Genomic DNA, 7,635 nt, shown 5'->3' on the forward strand with positions numbered 1-7,635 from the left:
CAAGCTGAAATGGCTGAAACGACAGACATAGAATTCAGAATCTGGAAAGCAATGAATATCATTGAGATTCAGGAGAAAGTCAAAACACAATCCAAGGAATCTAACGAAACAATACCAGAGCTGAACGCTGCAATAGCCATTGTAAGAAAGACAGAGCTAAAAAGAACTCCCTACAAGATTTTCATAACACAATCAGAAGTATCAACAGCAGAATCAACCAAGCTGAGGGAAGAATCTCAGAGCCTCAAGACATGTTCTTCAACTCAGTCAGACAAAAATAAAGAAGAGATAATTAAATAGAATTAACAAAACCTCCGAGAAACATGAGATTATGTAAAAAGATCAAACCTATGAATCACTGGCATCCCTGAAAGAGGGAGAGAGGGTAAATAACTTGGAAAACATATTTGAAGATATTGCTCATGAAAATTTCACCAACCTCACTAGAGAGGTCGATATGCAAATTCAGGAAGTGCAGAGAACCCCTATGAGATAATATACAACACAACAATCTCCAAGACACATAGTCCTCAGATTTTCCAAGGTCAATGTGAAAGAAAAAATATTAAAGGCATCTAGAGATAAGGGGCAAGTCACCTACAAAGGGAATCCCATCAGGCTAACAGTGGACCTTTCAGTAGAAACCCTACAAGCCAGAAGAGTTTGGGGACTTATATTCAGCATTTTTTTATCTTCAATTTTTATTTTAAGTTCAGGGGAACATGTGCATGATGTGCAGGTTTGTTACATAGGTAAACATGTGCCATGGTGGTTTGCTGCACAGATCATCCTATCATCTAGGTATTAAGCCCAGCGTCCATTAGCTGTTGTCCCTGATGCTCTCCCTCCCCCGACTCCTCAACAGGCCCCAGTGTGTGTTGTTCCCCACCCCCCACCGCCCCATGAGTTCATGGGTTTTCATCATTCAGTTCCCACTTATAAGTAAGAACATAAGGTGTTTGGTTTTCTGTTCCTGCATTAGTTTGCTGAGGTTAATGGCTCCCGGCTCCATACATGTCCTTGCAAAGGACATGATCTCATTCCCTTTCATGGCTGCATAATAGTCCATGTGTATATGTACCATATTTTCTTTATCCAGTTTGTCATTGATGGGAATTTGGGTTGTAGTCTTAAAGAAAAGAAATTCTAACCAAGAATTTCATATCCAGCCAAAGTAAGCTTCATAAGCAAATGAGATATAAAATCCTTTTCTTTCTTTCTTTCTTTTTCTTTCTTTTTTTTTTTTTTTTTTTTGAGACATAGTCTCACTCACTCTATTGCCCAGGCTAGAGTGCAGTGGTGCAATCCTGGCTCACTGCAACTTCTGTCTCCCGGGTTCAAGAAATTCTCCTGCCTCAGCCTCTTGAGTAGCTGGGATTACAGGTGAACACCACCACGCCCAGGTAATTTTTTGTATTTTCAGTAGAGATGGGATTTCACCATGTTGGCCAGGCTAGTCTCAAACTCCTGGCCTCAAGCAATCTGCCCACCTCAGCGTCCCAAAGTGCTGGGATTACAGACGTGAGCCACCTCGCCCAGCCTAAGATCCTTTTCAAACAAGCAAAAGCTAAGATAATTTGTTACCACCAGATCTGCCTCACAACAGGTCCATAAGGGAATGCTAAACATGGAAACGAAAGAGCATTACCAGCCACCAAAAAACACCCTTATGTACATAAACCATTGACACTATAAAACAACTGCATAACAACTACATAATAAAGTCTGCATAACAACCAGTTAACAACAAAAGATCAAACCCACACAGATCAATATTAACCTTGAATATAAATGGACCAAATGCCCCACTAAAAAAGGCACAGACAGAGTGGCAAGCTGAATAAAGAAGCACAACCCCACTGTATGCTGTCTTCAAGAGACCCGTCTGACATGCAATGCACCCATAGGCTCAAAATAAAGGGATGAAGAAAAATCTACCAAGCAAACAGAAAACCAGAAGGAGAGGAATTGATAATTTCAGACAAAACATACTTTAAAATAACAACAATCAGAAAAGACCAAGAAGGGCATTACATAACATAATAGTAAAAGGTACAATTCAGCAAGAAGACATAATTATCCTAAATACATAAGCATCCAGCCTGGAAATCCCAGATTAATGAAACAACTTAACAGAAACCTATGAAGAGACATAGATAACCACACAATAACATTGGGAGACGTCAATGCCCCACTGACACTTTTAGGCAGATCATTGAGGGAGAAAACTAACAAAGATATTTGGGACCTGATCTTGACACTTGACCACATGGACCTAACAGATATCTACAGAACTTTCATCACAAAACAAGAGAATATACATTCTCTCCTCATCTGAACATGGCACATACTCTAAAACTGACCACACAATCAGCCATAAAACAATTCTTGGCAAAGTCCAAGAAACCAAAATCATTCCAACCACACTCTCAAATCACAGCACAATAAAAATACAAATCATGTCGGGGCTGGAAAGATGGCCGAATAGGAAGAGCTCCGCTCTGCAGCTCCCAGCAAGACCAACACAGAAGGTGGGTGATTTCTGCATTTCCAACTGAGGTACCCAGCTCATCCCATTGGGACTGGTTAGACAGTGGGTGCAGCCCACAGAGGGCAAGCAGAAGCAGGGGGGGACGTTGCCTCAACCAAGAAGCACAAGGGGTCGGGGAACTCCCTCCCCTAGCCAAGGAAAGCCATGAAGGACTGTGTTGTGAAGGACGGTGCTATCTAGCCCAGATACTGTGCTTTTCCCATGGTCATCGCAACCCACCATCAAGGTGATTCCCTCAAGTACCTACACCACCAGGGCACTGGGCTTCAAGCACAAAACTGGGCGGCCATTTGGGCAGACACTAAGGTAGCTGCAGGAGTTTTTCTTTTTGTACCCCAGTAGTGCCTGGAACGCCAGCGAGACAAAACTGTACACTCCTCTGGAAAGGGGGCTGAAGCCAGGGAGCTGAGTGGTCTTGCTCAGCAGATCCCACCCCCATGGAGCCCAGCAATCTAAGATCCACGGACCTGAAATTTTCACTGCCAGCACAGCAGTCTGAATTTGATGTGGGACACTCAAGCTTGGTGGGGGGAGGGGCATCCACCATTGCTGAAGCTTGAGGAGGTGGGTTTCCCCTCACAGTGTAAACAAATATGCCAGGAAGTTCAGACTGGGTGGGGAACCCACCACAGCACGGCAAAGCCACTGTAGCCAGACTGCCTCTCTAGATGCCTCTTCTCTGGGAACGGCATCTCTGAAAGAAAGGCAGCAGCCCCAGTCAGGGGCTTATACATAAAACTCCCATTACCCTGGGACAGAGCACCTGGAGGATGGGGCGGCTGTGGGCATAGCTTCAGCAGACTTAAGATATTCCTGCCTGCCAGCACTGAAGAGAGCAGCAGATTTACCAGCACAGCACTCCAGTTCTGCTAAAGGACAGAGTGCCTCTACGAGTGGGTTCCTGACCCCCATGCCTCCTGACTGGGAGACACCTCCCAGCAGGGGTTGACAGACACCTCATAGAGGAGAGCTCCAGCTGGCATCTATTGGGTGCCCCTCAGGGAAAAGTTTCCAGAGGAAGGAGCAGGCAGCAATATTTGCTGTTCTGCAGCCCCTGCTGGTGCTAGCCAGGAAAACAGGGTCTGGAGTGGACCTCCAGTAAACTCTAGCACACCTGCAGAAGAGTGGCCTGACTATTAGAAGAAAAACTAACAAACACAAAGCAATAGCATCAACATCAACAAAAAGGACACCCACGTAAAAACACCATCCAAAGGTGACCAACATCAAAGACCAAAGGTAGATAAATCCATGAAGATGAGGAAAAACCAGCACAAAAGGCTGAAAATTCCAAAAACCAGAATGCCTCTACTCATCCCAAGGATCAAAACTCCTCACCAGCAAGGGAACAAAACCGGACAGAGAATGAGTTTGATGAACTGACAGAAGTGGGCTTCAGAGGGTGGTAATAAACTCCTCTAAGCTAAAGGAGCATGATCTAACCCAATGCAAGCAAGCTAACAACCTTGATAAAAGGATACAGGAACTGCCAACTAGAATAACCAGTATACAGAAGAACATAAATGACCTGATGGAGCTGAAAAACACAGCACAAGAACTTCATGACCCATACACAAGTATCAATAGCCAAATCAATCTAGCAGAAGAAAGGATATCAGAGACTGAAGTTCAACTCAATGAAATAAAGTGTGGACACAAGATTAGAGAAAAAAGAATGAAAATGAATGAACAAAGCCTCCAAGAAGTATGGCACTTTGGGAAAAGACCAAATCTATGTTTGATTGGTGTATCTGAAAGTGAAGGGGAGAATGGAACCAAGTTGGAAAACACACTTCAGGATAATATCCAGGAGAGCTTCCCCAACCTAGCAAGACAGGCCAACATACAAATTTAAGAAACACAGAGAACACCACAATGATACTCCTCAAGACACGTAATCATCAGATTCACCAAGGTTGAATTGAAGGGAAAAATGTTAAGGGCAGCCAGAGAGAAAGGTTGGGTTTCTGAAAAAGGGAAGCCCATCAGACCAACAGTGGGTCTCTCTGCAGAAACCCTACAAGCCAGAAGACTGTGGGTGCCAATATTCAACATTCTTAAAAAAAAAAAAAATTTCAACCCAGAATTTTCTATCCAGCCAAACTAAGCTTCATAAGAGAAGGAGAAACAATATCCTTTCCAGATAAGCAAACACTGAGAAATTTTGTCACCACCAGGCCTGCCTTACAAGAGCTCCTGAAGGAAGCACTAAATATGGAAAGGAAAAACTGGTATCAGCCACTGAAAAAACAAACCAAAATGTAAAGACCATCAACACTACGAAGAAACTGCATCAACTCATGGGCAAAAAGACTAGCTAGCATCATGATGACAGGATCAAATTCACACATAACAGTATTAAACTTAAATATAAATGGGCTAAATGCCCCAAATAAAAGACAGAGACTGGCAAATTGGATAAACAGTCAAGACCCATCAGTGTGCTGTATTTAGGAGACCCATCTCACGTGCAAAGACACACACAGGCTCAAAATAAAGGGATGGAGGAGTGTTTACCAAGAAAATGGAAAGCAAAAGAAAAGGGGTTGCAATCCTAATCTCTGATAAAACAGACTCTAAACCAACAAAGATCAAAAAAGACAAAGAAGGTCATTACATAATGGTAAAGGGATCAATGCAACAAGAAGAGCTAATAATTCTAAATATATATGCACCTAATACAGGAACACCCAGGTTCATAAAGCATGTCCTTAGAGACCTACAAAGAGACTTAGACTCCCACACAATAATAGTGGGAGATTTTAACACCCCACTGTCAATATTAGACAGAATAACAAGACAGAAAATTGACAAGGATATTAAGGACTTGAACTCAGCTCTGGACCAAGCAGACGTAACAGACGTTTATAGAACTCTCTATCACAAATCAACAGAATATACATTCTTCTCAGCATCACATAGCAATTATTCTAAAATTGACTACATAATTGGAGGTAAAACACTCCTCAGCAAATGCAAAAGAACTGAAATCTTAACAAACTGTCTCTCAGACCACAGTGCAATCAAATTAGAACTCAGGATTAAGAATCTCACTCAAAACTGCACAACTACATAGAAACTGAACAACCTGCTCCTGAATGACTACTGGGTAAGTAGCAAAATTAAGACAGAAATAAATAAGTTCTTTGAAACCACTAAGAACAAAGAAACAATGTACCAGAATCTCTGGGACACAGCTAAAGCAGTGTTTAGAGGGAAATTTATAGCACTAAATGCTGACAAGAGAAAGCAGAAAAGATCTAAAATCAACACCCTTACATCACAATTAAAAGAACTAGAGAAGTGAGAGCAAACAAATTTAAAAGCTAGCAGAAGACAAGCAATAACTAAGATCAGAGCAGAACTGAAGGAAATAGAGACAAAAAAACTCTTCAAAAAATCAATGAATCCAGAAGCTCATTTTCTGAAAAGATTAACAAAATAAGAGACCTCTAGCCAGACTAATAAAGAAAAAAAGAGAGAAGAATCAAAGAGACACAATAAAAAATGATAAAGGGCATATCACCACCGATCCCACAGAAATACAAACTACCATCAGAGAATACTATAAACACCTCTACACAAATAAACTAGAAAATCTAGAAGAAATGGATAAATTCCTGGACACATATACCTCCCAAGACTAAACCAGGAAGAAGTCAAATCCCTGAATAGACTAATAACAAGTTCTGAAATTGAGGCAGTAATTAATAGCCCACCAACAAAAAAAAAAAAGCCCGGGACTAGATGGATTCACAGCTGAATTCTATCAGAGATACAAAGGGGAGCTGGTACCAGTCCTTCTGAAACTATTCCAAACAATAGAAAAATAGGGACACCTCCCTAACTCATTTTATAAGGCCAGCATTATTCTGATAGCAAAACCTGGCAGAGACACAACAAAAAAAGAAAATTTCAGGCCAATATTCCTGATGAACATCGATGCAAAAATCCTCAATAAAGTACTGGCAAACTAATCCAGCAGCACATTAAAAAGTTTATCCACCATGATCAAGTCAGCTTCATCCCTGCGATGCAAGGCTGGTTCAACATATGCAAATCAATAAACGTAATTTATTACATAAACAGGACCAACTACAAAAACCACATGATTATCTCAGTAGATGCAGAAAAGGCCTTCAACAAAATGCAAACCCCTTCATGCTAAAAACACTCAATAAACTAGGTATTGATGGAAAGTATCTCACAATAATAAGAGCTATTAATGACAAACCCACAACCAATATCATACTGATTGGGCAAAAGCTGGAAGCATTCCCTTTGAAAACCGGCACAAGACAAGGATGACCTCTCTCATCATTCCTAATCAAAACAGTATTAGAAGTTCTGACCAGGGCAATCAGGCAAGAGAAAGAAATAAAGCATATTCAAACCAGAAGAGAGGAAGTCAAATTGTCCCTGTTCGCAGATGACTTGATTGTATATTTAGAAAAACCCTTTGTCTCGACCCCAAAATCTCCTTAAGCTGATAAGAAACTTCAGCAAAGTCTCAGGATACAAAATCAATGTGCAAAAATCACAAGCATTCCTATACACCAATAATAGACAAACAGAGAGCCAAATCATGAGTGAACTCCCATCCACAATTGCTACAAAGAGAATAAAATACCTAGGAATACAACTAACAAGGGATGTTAAGGACCACTTCAAGGAGAACTACAAACCACTGCTCAAAGAAATAAGAGAGGACACAAACAAATGGAAAAACATTCCATGCTCATGGATAGTAAAAATCATTATTGTGAAAATGGCCATACTGCCCAAAGTAATTTATAGATTCAATGCTATTCCCATCAAGCTACCATTGACCTTCATCACAGAATTAGAAAAAACTACTTTAAATTTCACATGGAACCAAAAAAGAGCCCGTATAGCCAAGACAATCCTAAGCAAAAAGAACAAAGCCGGAAGCATCATGCTACCTGACTTCAAACTATACTGCAAGGCTACCGTAACCAAAGCAGCATGGTTCTGATACGAAAACAAACATATAGACCAATGGAACAGAACAGAGGCCTCAGAAGTAACACCACACATCTACAACCATCTGATCTTTGACAAAC

This window comes from Nomascus leucogenys, chromosome 19 (assembly GCF_006542625.1).
Source record: "Nomascus leucogenys isolate Asia chromosome 19, Asia_NLE_v1, whole genome shotgun sequence".
NCBI lineage: Eukaryota > Metazoa > Chordata > Mammalia > Primates > Hylobatidae > Nomascus > Nomascus leucogenys.